Genomic DNA, 17,247 nt, shown 5'->3' with positions numbered 1-17,247 from the left:
ACTGTAGGCAAGGTGGCGACGTTGTAATAAATAAATGGTGTAGGTCAGCATCTGTGCTTTAATCAGCCAATCCCTGTATAAGATTTAAATCGAGCCAACAAATTGCAATTAAGCCATTTCATCAAGGGAAAATCGATAACTCCTACGTGATCCTTTTCCGAATATCCATCCATTCATTTTTCTCCAGCTCTGGATTCGATCCCAGCTGACTTTAGGCCAGAGGAGGGATACACACTAAAAGACAGCAAACTGCATGTTTAAAACTAATGTAACCATTACATGATAAAGGATGATATATTGTCTCGCTATTATCTCATTGTAAAGAGAGGAGAGATAAAAGAGGTGGCGTGCACATGGATGGATTTGCAATCCCAGGGCCAAGGGTGATCATAATTCCGATTTTTTGGACCTTAGAAACGCATAAAATTTGATTCAAAAGCGAAATTCAGATTGTTTAGTTTCCTGAATGTAACAATGCTATTAATCTCTCAATGTTTGTAAACGTATTTTTTTTCATACTTTGAGATTTGTCTTCAATACATTCACAACACCTTTGTAAGACTGTATGGTAAAAAAAACTAGAAAAAAACCAATAAAAATATAGACAGGAATCATGTCTCAAGAGGACTCGCTTCAAGTTCACCTGTCAGGAGGAAAAGGTCCCGTTTAAATGCTCTGTCAAGGTGAGCTGCAGCATGTGAGACTTTCTAAAGAGGCTTCACGATGTCAAAGCCAAACGTTTTGAGTATGCAACGAAAATAAAACTGCCCTTATGAGGATGAGGGGGCATTTGGCTTCTCTCTATTCTTGCGCTGGATTGGCGCGAGCGATATCTCATTTACCTGCGATTGTGCATCAACATTCAATAGTTCAGCGCTGTTACTCTTCAAGGTCGAAATGGCAATAATAATTGTCATAGTTTTAAAAAATGTCAATGGTGTATTCAAGTCGGGTGTTATGCATAGACCCGGAGATAAATTGCAATGCTATTCATATCCCCCCCCCCCCCCCCCCCCCACGTTAAACCCAAATGTTTTCACTCAACAACAACAAAAATAAATAAATAATTTGCCTTTTGGAGGTGGGTATGTTGCGGACTCATTTGATGACAACCACCCTATTGTTTATTCGTCTCTAAATTGTAAATAGTGTCTACACACCAGATGGTCTATTATGATGATAGTATACATAGCTCAAGTGCCAAATGAAGGAAAACAAAACATATTCACCATATCTGGGTGTGACGACCAGCGTTGTCGGGATGGATACTGTTTTGCTGAAACATACTACGATCATAACATCATCAGGAAGGAAAATATGCACATTGTTAAATGGAATGGAGACGGTTCAGAAAGGGGAGAGCTTAAAACATAAAACCATCCCTGGGGATTTTTTTTTTTCAAGGTTCTCTCTTTGGTATTGACAAAGCCCTTTTTTTTTCTTTTTTAGTCTGTAGACGGAGGGACAGCATCGGAGTGGCGGGATTGAGATTGATGCTCAGTGAATATGCATGACAGGAGATGTCTTGTCTCAATGAGTTAGTCACAGTTGTATGAGGAGTGCGGCAGGCAGAGAAAATAGCCCCCAGATAGATGCCGCTGCCATTTATTTGAACTGAATTTTGCAATGATGTATTCCCCCTTTTGTGGTGGGCGATTCATTCGAGGTCAGCGAGACAGGAAAGCAGAAGGGTATGTGTGTGGGGCGGGGGGGACTCACCAGTGTAAATGTCATTTTGAATTCTCTCACTCCCGCCGTTTACAAACGTGTGGACTGTCTGTAAAAATATTCCACTTTGTACTTTATCTAATTAGCTTTCCGCAGACGGGAACGCGTCGTGACAGCAAACACCTAGCTGCCTCGCAGCAAATTCCAGACCACTAGTTGACCGTTTGCCAACCAGATGCAAGCGCTTTCGTCGTCCCGTTTTGGAAATCTTAACTCGACAAAACATTTGTCACCACACTCAGACAAGTGACAGCAACGCCATGCGGTCTCAAGAAGGCTGTTTTCCCGACATGATCGAACGCTATCAGTCATTTTCATCCGGTAAACTTAACGGTGGCACTTGGACTTCCTGTTTTATCTCGCATTTAATATCCTAGCGACATTTGCAAGCAGTATGGGGAAATATATTACGCATGAACAAAGAGGAGGCGGAGGAATATGGAGTTGCTTGCAAAGTTTCTCCTTTTTCATCTTTTGAAAAAAGGTCGGCCGTTGGAGGACGGATCGACTGGCTTCCTTCCCCCCCTTTGAAACTTGTATGTGATAATGAAATGAAAATGATCTGAAGATGGGCCCATCTTTTTCATGTTTCTTTCAGATAAGAGAAATGAGAAGATAACTCTCTGGGAATAATGATCGTCTCGCCGTTGAAGTTGGACGATTTTGTCCGCCGGGGCCACGTGTTCAATGTTTGATCCACAAATTTTAAATAAAGTCCGTTACCGGCTTTGCTTGTCGGATGTCAACACTTTGGAACGACACTTGCTTGAAAATTGTTTACATGGACACCCTGCCAACTGTCGTTTGCGATCTCGTCTCGCTGAACTACATTTTTGGGGGAAGCACACACGCACCGAGCGACGGGGAGAACAAGAACGTCATTTCGCGTTTGGCGGTTTGCTTGTGTTAGCATCGTGATCAAAACAAAGCGCATGCTCTTCCGCAATCTGCGTTTTTGTTCTACAAATGCGTGCCTTGCTACTGTTTGAATACCCACGCAATAATTGCGTTCGGTTGTCACACTGTTACAGAAGCTTGTCATGACTTCATTAAAACCATAAAGAACTTTGTCATCCGTTTATTTTAATATCTCCGCAACTTTATACGCGGTCGTATCATTTAATTAAATCGACTTCCAAGCTGAAACATCGGCATTAACGCCGATGTTCCAGCGGTGAGAGTTCAAGTCAAACTCCGGAGAATGGTTTGGCCATTCAAATTCAGTTCATTTGACAGCAACGGAAAGCAACGGCACACAAGTACGTGTCACGTCATGGTGAAAATGGGTAGAAAGGAAAAGAAAAATGGCTGACGCTTAATAGGGAGGGATCAGGGAGGCATCGTATGGGAACCAGTAATGCTGGAATTAATCCATGTAATCCCTGATCTTTATGTATTACTCATATTGTACGGAGGCCGACTCAAAATCCGATGGAAACTAGCTTGTTTTCATTGGACATCACATAAAATGGAGTGGACTGAGTGTGAGTGCTCAGTCAACAAAAACTAACCAACCCCCCTACAACCCTGAAATTAAGTGATCTGTCTTCTGCTCAGAAATTTGTAATAAGGATTAATTTAAAGGTAGAATCATTCAGTTGACGAGACCCATCGCCCGGAAACGAATGACTCATCAGTGGGTGCGAGTGGGTAGGCCCGAGTGTGTGCGCAAGCACTTGCGTGTGTTATTGTGTGCATGACTTCATTTCTGCACTTCATGCTTACACCCCTTGAGAGCCATTTCCGGCACTATCGGACTTTGAAACGCCGACGCCTGCGTCTTGCTTCTCTTCTCTATATTTTTCAATTAGAAAGATGACCATCGATATCATTTCACTGATATGACGTGTGTCGCTTTTTAATACTTCAACAGCCTGTTACAGTGGATTCCATTTTGTCTTTATTTTTTGTTTCTATAGCCGTTAAGTGCAGTTCATATTTATTTATAATACTATATAATTTGTATGAATTCGTTGATATTTTATTTGAATCAATAATCACATTCCCCCCCCCCCCCATATTTATGTCCAAAAAAAAATTTATCTGATCATGAATAGAACAACTTAATGTTACTCGAGAGGCCAACCAGCGCACTGATTGACATCCGCACGGTAGTCACACTCCTCATGAAGCACCTGATGATAAATTCGGCGCACTATCAACGGATTGCAAGTAAATGCTTCAACAGCTTTGCCTGAAACCTGTTGCTTTGGCATGCACCTGGCAGCTCGCGAATGTCTTTTGCTCCGTCAAGCTGCTTGTCTGGAGAGAGGGCACCCCATTTGTTATCTGCGATCGTGTCAGTTAAATTGGCGGTTTGGTGGAGGCTGATTTAGGTCTTCTTGGTGTTTAATTTTAGGATTAGAGCAGTGAATGCCTTCATGGATGAGGAGGGGCGGCAATCAAGATAGCAATCAAGAGGCGCAATGATGCATCCTGGTTTACTACCGCTCTGAATATCCGCTGGTGGCTGTACTTGTGTTTTTACAAGATTTTCAAACAGTATCCGACAAAGGCCAAAGTGGAGTCAAACCATGTTATTAAAGTCATGTTTTTTTTTTTTTTATATAATGAAACTTTTTTTTTAAACTCATTCATTCATTTTCCGAACCGGAAAATAATGACAACTTCTGTGCCATCTGACGACTGTGATGGCACAGAAGTTGTGTTCCACCAATTTGCCTATTTCACGGTCAAGGTCAAGGTCATCTTTCTTGTCAAATATGCTTATGTATGACATGCAGCATAGATGAAATTTCTTCCTCTCCATTCTCAGTGCAAACATGCATGCAAACATGCTGTACATTAAACAAACACAATTCCAATTCAGAAATTTCGATCATCAATGCCCCTTTAACCTTTTTTTCCCCCACCATAAATATATTTGAGTATCTTCAAAGTAGCGATACACTCCAGTAAACAGAGCTAAAGCTTACGACTGAAAAAAAAAATTACACCCTGCAGTTGACACGCTAATGGATAATGGTGCGGATGGATTATTATGTACCCGAGATGTGATTACATTGCCTCCCTGTCACTGGTTTATTGTTTCAGTAGCTCCTTGGAATGAGCCTGCAGAGAGTGGGAGGGGCCGCGCCTCGGCTGCCGTTATAAACGATGCAGTACCGTCTTATGAATCACAGTTGATTATGTGAAAATGACGAATACTCTATTGTCCCCTTACTTTTCACCAATCAAACTTGGGGCGTTTCTTCCCCACCTGCATTAGCGTGGCTGAACGGCAAGTTCACCGCCCTCCATCAATAACACAATAGTTTACCTCTGGTGTCGCTTCAAACGCTGACGCAGTCGTCCGTTTATTTTAATATCTCCGCAACGACCAACCGCTGTCGTTAATCATTTGAGGACTACCGATAGGCAGCGGGGGAACAGGAGAAAGCTGGGCTTGGAAAGTGGCCCGAGATGATATGACGGACGAGGGAAAGAGGAAGACAGAGGAGGAGGAAGAGTTTTGGGGAATGCCACTTCTCATTGGGGAGGCTGTTGCTCATCTGTCATGGGCTCATTGGGGCATGGCTAAAGGCTCGCCGTTCAGTCAAACTCCTGTACGCATGACATTTCAATTACACAGCGAGCTCTCATAGTTCTCTCGGCAGCCAGATAAGCAAAGGCACCAAATGCCACACACAGTACGGTCACACACGCATACGGAAACCAAAAAAAAAAAGCCCAATGGGTTATGTTTGAATAGATGGCACTCTAGCGTGTGACATTGTGCACCATACAGAAAACGTGACCCCAAGACTAACCAATGTGGCCATGAGAAACGGCTTTATTTATACACGCATGCCACATCCGTATGAAAATTCAACTTTTTTTTTTTTTAAACGAATTCAACTCGCTTGTTGTCATAAATTGCAGCATTTCATAATGCTTGTAAACAATAGGGGCCAAGTCGCTTCACGGTGGCAGAATAGTGATTGACGACCCCTAACCTGAACTGAAACGGCGGTAAAATCTCATTTTTCAGCTTGCACTGCTGGATGTATCCTGAAAGGTTTTAGGGGTGGGGGGAATTAATAACATTATTCTAGCAGTGAGTGTGGAGGATGAAGAAGTGGATGTCGTAAATAGTTGTTGAGAGAAAATCGCAAGACTGCCTCGTAGCCACTTTTAAAGGGACATACTGGGAGCCAAAACTCAAGTGGGTATAAAACGTTTGCTTGAGTCGTCTTCACATAATTGAACAAAACATAATGGCTTGTCTGCTCGTTGGACACAATGTACGTCTGAATTTTTTCAACGCCTACTTAGTACAAGAAGAAGGAGCGGCAGCGTGATTGCTTTTGCCACCCAGAAGAACCTGCGAGGTCACGGTGAAAACTTCACAAAAGCGTTTGGATATTAATAAATCAGATAGACAGACAGTTGGCACCGATTTGGAAATCCAGCTTTGTACGCGGCATTCGCCGGTGTCCTGCAAGCAAAATAGAAATAATGTAACCTACATTTGGAGAAATTGTGGGAAACAAAGAAATCTGGACAAAGTTGATTTCAGCAACGCCTCTGGGAAAGCCACATGATTACATAAAATGAGGCAATTACAGACTCCGGTCTAATTTAGATGATGTTTCATTTGTCAGTGCTGCTTCAAAGTGTGTTTGTGGCCACTTTCTATTCCATAACGCGTCCCACAAACTCTGTTTTGATTTGCCTACTTCTCACTTTCTTTAATTAACACACGAGCACACTCACACACACACAGGTCCAAGGCGACGTGGCAAACGTTATCAACCTGTAACCAAATCCACAACTACCATGAACTGGTACGCATGATTTGCATCGCTTGCTACATAATCTCTGAATATCGAAAATGGCAAAATTGTAAGCTTCGATGCGCAAAACCAGACACGGCGGGGAAAGCCACTTTATTTCAGCCTCTGTGCTCACACTACTTACTGGATGGCACTAGTTTGTTTTCTTGAAGAGAAATTCATCTGGTCTACCCCTTCAAGCAACGGCATTATTTCAGACCGAGCATTTCCATCTGATTGGATTATGGTGATTTGCCCTTTATGAATGCATCTCGCCGTTGCCCTAAAGAAGATGGATACTGTTTACCAGCTTTGGTTTGTGTTATATTGAAATGCTCTCCTTCAGTATACAGTCGGTGTGCCCACCCCTCCCAACCCCCAAGTCGGAGGAGACATTCATGTCCAAATGCGCCCTAGCAATGCATCTCATCCTTTCTCCTACAGAAAGCTTTGCAGTCGCATCGTTCAACAGGCACCCGATAAGGAAACGAGTCGGGATTTATTTGTTCTCCATCAACGACGGGAACTAAAGCTGCATTGGCCCTGCCGTCGCTGCAGCCACAACAGTCCCGTTTACCTGAAATTCAATGATACGTTCCTTAGGCCTGAAGACCAGAACATTTCACCGTACCACACCATCCGTTTCAAAGTGTGCAAGACACTTTAAAAATCTGTTTTCGGGGAAGCCAGACCAGCCGCAGAACATACTTTCTCTTCCTCCTGAATGCCCAGTTGCCTTGTATACGTACAAGCACATGACACCCTCAAAGTTATGATGTTATTGTTTTCTCCCAATGTGAGCCTCCAATCCATGATCCTGCTACCCATCACTGGCCCCCCATCCCCTCCAATGTCCTTGTCAATGTCCCTTTCTTGTTTCCTTCCTTTCCAACAAAGAATATGACACCAGCCATCTCCGCCGCTCTTATACAAGGGTCATAAAGAAAGAGAGCGCATGCTAGGTGCTCACCCATTAAGACCAGATTGTTGCATGGCAGTGCAGCTTCAGTATCGCCACAAGTAAAAAAAAAAAAAAACACAGTAATGCCTTTACCACAGGATGTGAGTCATTGTTTCGCTTCTCATTCCTTTTCCACACTTTCCCACCAATAGGAAAATTAGAACTTTTGAAACTAATCAACAAACGACATACGGTCAGATGCCTGCCAAGTTCGAGAACGATGCTTTCACAATTACATCGTGCCGTTGTTTTCTGAATATAGTGCGACCTCCAATGTTGATCCCTCTCATCATAATAAGAACTCCAATCAATATCGGTCGACGCTTCTGCAATGCGCTCGACACAATCTCAAAGAGTGTGCTAGTACAATAGTGTGGCCCTTGTGAGGAGAGCATCATTGTGTATTGTGACAGAGAACAGGAAGGAAGGTACATTCGCCACATGAGCATGCATTTTTGTCCTTGGAGCAGCCGATGGAGGCCCGGCCTTGCTGCCGAGGATAAACACAATTGTGGGTCCTTTACAATTGAGGCGGCATCTCTTCACCTTCAAAGATACTTTTTGTAGTTCTTTAATCCTCAAGGTACAATCTTGATCTTTAGAGAACAACGATGGGAATAATCTCCCGCGAATAGCACACATCCCCATGTATTGACTACAGTAACCCCATAAAAAAGGTTTGCAATCGTAATCCTTTGACTTTTCTAATTGAAGCTCTATCTCTCACTTCAACATAGTTCCTCGGCACGATATTCCACAAAATGGCGGCAAAGCACGACTATTATTTGGCTATTGTATACGTTTTTTTTGTCTGTGGACACAAAGGCAGTTATCTGACCCTGAACTTTTAAAGTTTCAAGGCAGACATGCTCACCGCTGGAACACTGTGCTGCCCGCAACAAAGCAATTCACTACATTTGATTCAATTTTTGATTTTGTCCATCACACATTCTCTTCAAGTCCATGCGTTATGACGTAGGCTACTGCTCTGCAGATTGCCTTGCCCTCTGTGTTTTCCCCACAAATAAATAAATAGTCTTCGATCACTTTCATAGTGGATGTGGCACTTTGTCAAAAAACACGCGAATGTTCGTGAATTAATTACTGCCCATTCATGCTTATTTTTTTCATGACTGAAGCACATCTCAGTTTGGCCAAGTGTATTCCCCAAGCCAATTTTCAGATCAAAATATATCAATTAATCATACAGAAACACAGCTGGTCACGAATGCGAAAATGACGCCTACCAGTACCGGGGAGTAAAAAAAAAAGAAACCCCAAAAAACGCAAATAGCCTATATAATAATTTCGTAATATTACCATATGCCATAGGGAGAAGAGGTGGCCTTTTGATTTCACAGCATGATGAATCATTCCCAATATCATACTGTAGCCATAACCTTTGCATTACATTTGGATATTTCCCCCAAATCTCAAATGTAAGTGGAACACGACTTCAAATTTTATATTTTGTGGCTGACTTATGGAATCCATTATACTTTGTCATGAGGAAGCAAAATGACCGATGTGGCTTTCCGACTTGTATGAATGGAAGGTCAGGTCCATGCCGTGGACCGGGGTAAAGACATGAGGTCTATGGAGTGATAGTTTTTCCCCTTTTGGGAAGTGATTTGAAATAGTGAGGCGTGGTTGGGGAATACTAGAAGCACAGGCACAGCAATAAATAATTAATGTAAAATGAAAATGTGTGTGTGTGTGTGTGTGTGTACGTGCGCGTTCGCAACAACAATAAACTTCTGAACTTGGCAAGCTGTAGCCAGTCTTTTTTTTAAATTTTTTTTTAGATATACCTTCCAAACCAATACATTGAGGCAAACAGCGCCCATTGCCGGTTTTGTTTAACCTCAAAGTCTCGGAGACAGTCGGACTTCTTTTGCACATTCACACAGACAAACAAAAGCATCCTCACAATCACAACAGATGGTGCAAGGCCGCGCACGGTGATTTGCATCGTGGTCATTTGTCTTGCTACGCCGTTTCAAAAGTAGCATCGAATAATGGGAAGCGAACGTGAAGGGAAATCAACGGCGGGAGTAGGTGGGCATTTTCTTCGCCGAGCGTGACTGCGATGGTTTCAGCGGATTGCACCACTCGTGTCGCCACTTGAAGACTCCACACGGTCCCATATACCCGCTTGTGTACACCTTGTTAAAAATAAATGAGCAAGTCATTCACTCCACATTGGCAAAAGGTGACTGATATCCCACTGACCTGTGCACTGACTAATTGATCAGAAAGAAAATTATCCAAATCTAAAACGCGACTTTGTCTCATCGTCATTCATGTGATGATTCTACAAGAATATAGATAGACAAATACAAAAGCATTTTTTTTCCCTTTCTATCCCATTCCATGTGTTATGGGAACGTACATCTGTTTACTCAATCACATCTTGAATTTATTTGCGCCCACAATCATATCATTTCAGGGTTTTGTGTGTGTGTGTGTGTGTGTGTGTGAGACAGCTTTGAACGAGTCTCTGAGCGTTTCCATTTCACACACTCCCGTGACTTCCTGCGTGAGCTAAATGAGTCATTTTCACCAAGATTTGCTTCAAATGTAATTGGTAGAGAAGCTTATCAAGATCCAGACGCCGCCTTGTCACCTTTAGTTATTGCCCAAACGCAACCCCTCGCTGAGCTTTTTAATATCCTTCGAGATCAAACGACCCGCTTCAAGAAGCACGTCAGCCATTCTTGGACTGAACATTTCGAAATACCACATTTCAAGGCAAATAAGGAAAAGCGGACGCCTGATACTCATTATAAATTACGAGACTCCAAAGCTACAGGTTCTTATTGTCCAATTTTAAAAAAAAGCCTGAGGTTAAAGGTCACTGTGAAGTGTGTTTTATCCGCATCTGTCATCACATTACGAAACCACCATTAAGAAATGTTTCATTGTCGTGGAGTTAAAAGGTCAAACCGTGTTTATATGTTCTCGGCTTTCTGCCCATTATAACACCCAAATGATTTTTCGTAACATTTCAAGGAATAACCATTTAGGCAGTATTCTCGTACGCTTGCAAATAGATGGAAGGTGGCGGGGATGGGGGGTAAAGTATAATTTTAACATGGATTGAAAAGCATTTACACTTGGAGTTGACGGAACTCCTGTTGGCAGCATAACAGCTAAATGCTGCTTCACCATGTTTGCTTTGAACTCTGGGCTCCACTACTTGACTTGGGCAGAGCCCAGAGCCCGATATCACCCACCATTAAGTATGTTTTTATTATTGAAAATTAGAACTCAGTGTATTAATGTAAAATAAAAATGATGTGATGAATTGTCAACTGGGGCAGCGAAGAACAATTGCAACTGTTAATGCAGGTGAGTGGGTGATGGCACATTTGATTCGAGTGTATCCTAGGGCACAAACACATGATAGACTCCCTGCTGCAGATAATACAGAGCCACATGATACCCCTCCTTAAAGTAAATGGAAGCAGCTGGGGACGTTTGACTGCGAAGAGCAGCGACACGCTGATGACGTGCTCCAGTAAACACGGTTCATCAAACTCGGTCGTCATCTTTGTTTGGACAAAAGATGAAGCCTATTTCAACATGGCCAGAGAAACGCCTTTTAGCCAGGCGGTTGAAGATATGGATTTGCTGTCTCGTTCTCTGCGCCCAGATTTTTCTTTTTTCTTTTTTGTTTCGACGTGACATCACTCAGTACACACGAACACACAATCTTCCGTTTTCTTCCCGCTTTCCCACCCCACACATGCGGCCCACTGGCTCAGTTTGCCAGGGTGGATTATAGCCCTCTCACGGCTATCATGATCTTACACAAACAGCATTTGTCAGCTCATTTATCACAGTTCCCCCCCGGTTGTCCACTCTTGTCTATTCATCTGTGCTCTATTTCTGCATCCCTGCCTCCAGGGTGAAAATACATGCTACCTCCACAACCGAATATAACCCCCAAAAGATCTCGGTGACATGTGTGCAAATCTGCAGGCGTCAATGGCAACGGGGCCGTGCCTTGCTAATTCCTTCCGACCCTTCTTTCATGCAAAATGGGGTGCGGGAATCTATCAAAGCACTGACACATTTTCATCATTGTAGCAGATGTACCTTTTATTAAGAAGACAATGCAGCTTTATATGTCCGTCTTCAAAATGCCTCACGGGGGAACGGGGATTCTATGGCTTGATCCGTATGAGTCACAGCACTTTTATACACATCATTGCTCAAACCTGAAGGATAAGTGAGCTCGTCCTTACAACCACCCATCCAAGTATTTTCTAGGCGGGTTTTCATGTTGGAGTCAAAATAGGTAAAAAAAAAAAAAAAAACTGTGACGGCATTTAAAACTCAGCCATATACCTTTTTAATAGTCTTAGTGTAGATTATGTTAGCTAATACTTGATAACACATTTGATTAAAAAAACAAAAACAAACAAACAAACACGGGGGTTTCAGTGTGATGGTCTATAGCTGCAAATCCTGCAGGTGAACGTGTGGCCATCATTTGGTGCACTCAAAATCAAGTGCTCTTGAGGTTATGCAACAAGACAAAGACCCGAAACGTAACAGCAAGTCCACCTCTGAAAGGCAAAAAAAAAGAAAGAAAAGGTTTTGATTACACAAAAGCAAATCAATGACACTGTGTCCTGTGACATAGCATTCCGTAGGAAAAAATGGAGCTAAATAACAACAGGTGAACAAAGTTGTTGAATATCATCTTTCAGCATTTAGTTGGCTCGTTTATGGGGGTTTTTTCTTTTTTTTGGTGCACAACGTATTGATTGCTTCCTTGACTCCTTTGCAGAGGGCAGCTGCAGAGCTCCAGAGTCATAAAAGCAAATGCTGTATTCCACTGCCAGTCCCTGTGGACAGTCGAGAACAATTGGTCAGCAGACCTTGGCCAGAGTGGGGAGAAAGAACCTCAATAATGGACGGCGCATTCATATCAGGTTTTGACGATAATAATGAACAGTAATGCTGACTCAATTGTAGCATAACTGAGGGCGTTTATGGTACAGTGTTTAAAAGATTGTGTAGCCATGAGAAAAAAAAAAGGAGCAAGATGAGCGTTGACAATGCATGTGTATGTGTGACTAATCAAGGGCAGGCGAGTTTGGTGAATGCCTTTTTTTAACAGAAAACCTTGAAGCGGGCAGTGTAAGAATTTTCAGGATTAATAATATGCCAATCAATATAACAAGTGCAGACCTTGAGTCTCTGTGGACTTGGGAAGGGTTCCGCGGCCTGGACATGTAATGTTCTGCGATCCACTGGTAACACAAGCGGGAAACTTGCGCTGTGAGTTTGTTGCAGCACCGCACCAAACATCCATGGGGACAGGAAAACAGAAAGCAGAAAGGGCTTTGGGAAGAACTTTTCATCTGGGACAGCAGCCTGAGGTGATGACCGAGAAAACAACGAGGCAAGAAGGTCATCGGCAGGCAGAGTCGAAAATGAGAGCAGAGAGGAAGTGTATGTGGAAGTCTTGAGATCTGGCAAAGAGTGAGTTTCTTACCACGCTTAGAGAGCGTCTGATTGCTGATTTAAGCACACCGATGGGCCCAGGCTGGGAATGGCTGACTGGCAGCGCAGAGCAATGCAGAGGCATAAGTGGAATAACACTGTGAGCACACAGGCAAAACAATGGAGCCAAATTGGGACAATTATTTTTTTTTGGGGGGGTGGGGGGGGTTTAAAAGGAAAATATAACATTCGGTTGGCAGTTCAGCACAGTTCCGAGGTGTCTTTATAAATATGCTGCATGTGCCGATCGAGCCGATGAAAATTTTCACTCGCGGGGGCAGCACTTCATGACCAAGTTACTGGATTACACACCATGTCCCAGGCAGTGAATATGTATTATGGGTAGCTAGGCACTCCAGAGACCGATGTTTTTTTTTTATCCAAGTAATTATCTTCAATCGTAAAATCAAATAGTACTGTAAATGATTCTGTTCTCCATTTGGCCGACTGGCATTGCAATGAGCAAAGGAGACTGTACAGCGCAATCACTTTGAGAGTCAATGTGACCGCATGCTGGTAGGGAATTGTTGGTGAGAGGAAAAAAAAAAAGAAGTAAAAAAATTGCAGCCATTTATCAATCCCAGGTCAGTGACATCATTTCAAATGACACCTTCCTGTGGTGTTACTGCTGCTGACTAGGGCACTGTCAGCAGTGATGTCAAGCACCGTTTGTTTGGCGATGGAAAAAAGAAAATGCACACCAGCAGAGGTGGGGAATTTCAAGCAACATTGCCCCAAAGTTTAGGACAGCCTGCAGGCTTAGAGCAAGGTCACTGACACGAAGTAGACAAAAGTGTTGCTCGAAATGAGCCCAGGATGCCATTTTGAAAAGGATGGATACATTGCACTCGGACTGAGACTTTTTCTCCAGTTGGGAAAATCACTCCGACTCCAGAATGTGTACATAGCACCGATTACGCCGAGGTACCGGTAATTGAAATGTGACCAGCAAATATTGAATGTTTGCTTTTACGAATTTAATATGTACATATTCTAGAGGTGTAGTAAGAGGCCATGAATTTATTAGCCCTCTCAACCCCCCCCCCCCCCCCCCAAAAAGGATGATTAGGCTGCAATTGATTTGCTACGAATTAAGCTACCGGTATTTCTTATTTTGTATTTCTACGTCGACATTAAAACCTCGCACGCATATTACCAACTTGCTGCCAGGGAGAAAAATGCAACAGCCGGATTTCTGATCGGGTACTGCGCTATCTATCATTTTATTCAACGAGAAACATGGCAGGATTGTCACACCGTCATTGACTCTTTGAACCTGCTTTATTTCTTAAATAACGACACATTTTCGCCTTCGCCCCTGCTTTTGCATCACAATGACATTTCACGATACTGATTCAACTGCGGTTAAATGTTCGGCCCCATCAAAATGCCAGAGTGGTTTCTAACAACAGATGGCTATTTCAACTCCCCCAAAAATAAACGATGTGCTCTCATGCAGCAAAAACGACAGCGTCATCTTATTTATTTATTTTTTTGAATTCACCGCAAATCCCGCTACACTCAAGACGAGTTGTCATGAGACTCAAGTCAAATTGCCGTTTGGACTCCCTCGTGAGTTTCCTGTAATTAGGGTTTAGAAGTGCAAGAATAGCGGCTCACTTTCTCGCTGTTTCAATATGAGCTCCTGTGACCGGTGTTTAGAAATGCTAATATCTCAAACAACAAAATATGGCCGCGTGTTCTACAACGGGAGCTTTCATTCTACAAAACTATAGAATAGTGGGGGGGGGGGGGGGTGACTTGAACAAATGACTCTGTCGTAATGGCCGCGGTGTCGGTTGTATGCGCACAGTTTTTGCGGACCCATAACTGATATGGTTGTTGACTGAGTACGGTGGACCATCATTCTTTCCCTGATCTAACAAAGTATTCGCTCTTCCGGGCTACGGAGTGAAATGGATTTACATCCTCCTTGCGTATCGGCGCCATTGTAATTGCGTTAAAGAGTCAGAGAATGCAAGTTAAGCTCTTGTTTTTTTTTTGTCTCTGGCTGATGATTACAAACGACCGCGTTAAATACAATTATAGGCACTTATCGTTCATATGGTAAGAAAACCAAATCACAAAAACGTCATCAATACCCAAATGGATTGTTTTTGTATGCCCGCAATAGGATTTTCTTCCATCTGATTGAATAAACATGAGCTCAAATATTCAGACGCTAACATTTTGTGACACGTTCATATTTCAAAAATGATGTTTAGTAGATTTAGTCCCATGGTCGTACATCCAGAATTTACTTCTAATCACTTGTTTAATGCAGAGGAGTTCTCCTGAAATCGAGTCGCGTAACCTTGCTCGCCCGACAACAAAAAGATCCGTGAGCCGGATTTGAACTGCTATTTTGGCAGATCGGAGGCCTGACAAAGCAAGCGCTGCCACTTTAGTTTCACAATTTCCTACTCAAGTCTCAATATATGGAAATTTTACAAAGTATTAACTGCGTAGGTTTAAAAATGTGCACTCATACACTCGCCATTAGACAAAGAACAACCACTGAGTTAGGCACTTTTTATTCCCCCCCCCCCCCTCTCCCCACCCCGCCTTTGTGACCCTCAGCTCACCCCTCCTCCACTGAACAGTTATGCAACAGATCTGCTGTATTTCTGTGCTTAAAACAACAATTTTAACTTTGAGTTACATCCTCCCTGACTTACTGGACCTTTACCCAAAGTCATACTGGGAGCAGCTCGGCTCATTTGTTTCACTGCCAGGCTGTTGGCGGTGTTAAGGCACGTAAGGCTCTTCATATGCTTCAGGTGGCTGCACTGTGCTTTGCTTCCTGGAAAGGGAATCGGGCAGAATTGTCGGTCGCTTTCGAAAGATCGAGTCTCCCAGACCAAGTTCAGCCGAGACTACGAAACTAGTCGTTTGTTTCATTAGTTTTTTCTTCTTACTGTGTACATGCATTTGTAATTGACATGTTTATACTGTAGTGCATGTTCAAGTTTTTACATCTATCACCATCATGCTGTATTATACATCATAGTTGGCGGCCATTTTATTGGAAATGGTTACAACGAACTACTGTTTTAACGTACAGATTCGTTATACCCCCCCCCCCCCCCGACCCCAGGCAATGTTGTAACGAGGTTGGACTATATTTGGATGCAAGGCATGCTTTATGGTAATTAATATTGATTGACTGTTCACCCCCCCCCCCCCGCCACTCCCAAGTCATCAGAAATTGCTCTCCATTAATTCCTCACCATATATATAATGACTACATTTCATAGTGTCGCTATGGGGTGTTGTGTGAAGAATTTTCTGAAACAATCTTATCTCAAAATAGATTTTTTCACAAAACAAAATGAAGCAGTAATTACTTATTACTTTCCGGATGCGCTGTATCCGTCATCGTCGGAAATTGCCTCGCCTCACTGAAAAGATCGAGTGCATTCGATGAAATCACCAAACAATGAGTCACACAAAAGATGAAATAGCAACACAACCGCACATCCTCTTGAAATTGCAATGTAATTCTTTGTTAAAGTGGATTAAAAAATTAAATAAAATAAAAAAATAAAAACAACCAATGACTGCTTTGGTACCCTGTGTCACTATAATTTTTTTTTTTGATTGCTTGTGTTGATACAATACATGCTAACTATTCCGTTTACTTCATCAGTCCCAGGGGGAACCTGCGCATATGTTGACACCTCATGTTAGATGATTATTAATGGCTTGTTTGTTTAAGTCTTGAGAACTTCCTCTTCCATGTCATTTTTAATAAGGGCGTGTTATGATAACACCATAATTGCACCGGCAGAAAATTTCATTAGGAGTGCTTTATTTCGGGGACCCAATTAGCTCGAGCGAGCACACTGCATCGGTTAGCAAAAGTATGCGTTCGCCGCTTGGCTCTGGCAAATGAACGCGCGCCGTGCAAATCGTGTGCATGTTCCGCACGGAGGATGCTGAAAAGAGCAGTCGCTGACAAGCGCTCGGCGACCATGCACAAATCACAGAGGCGGACTTGCCTTTGATGTCTGCCTGCATGCGATGGTTGAATATGGAAAACGCATGAGGGGGAGTTAGGGATTAGTTTATTTGGCAATTATTGTGTTTACTCAACTCAAACTTTTTTTGGGGGGAGGTGTGGTGGGGGGGTGTTTTGAGGCCCTCTGATGTGATCCTCATGTGGTCGCCTGAATTTTTATCAAATATAAGATTGGCTGGTAGAATTGGCTGTGCATTCCAATTTACGATTTTCTTAAATTGCCAACATAACAGGTGGGAATAAGG

The sequence above is a fragment of the Hippocampus guttulatus genome, chromosome 21 (assembly GCF_054856545.1).
Source record: "Hippocampus guttulatus isolate MCC_2025c chromosome 21, RoL_Hgut_1.0, whole genome shotgun sequence".
Lineage (NCBI taxonomy): Eukaryota > Metazoa > Chordata > Actinopteri > Syngnathiformes > Syngnathidae > Hippocampus > Hippocampus guttulatus.
The sequence above is the reverse complement of the archived record's forward strand: the minus strand, read 5'-3'. Positions refer to the sequence as shown.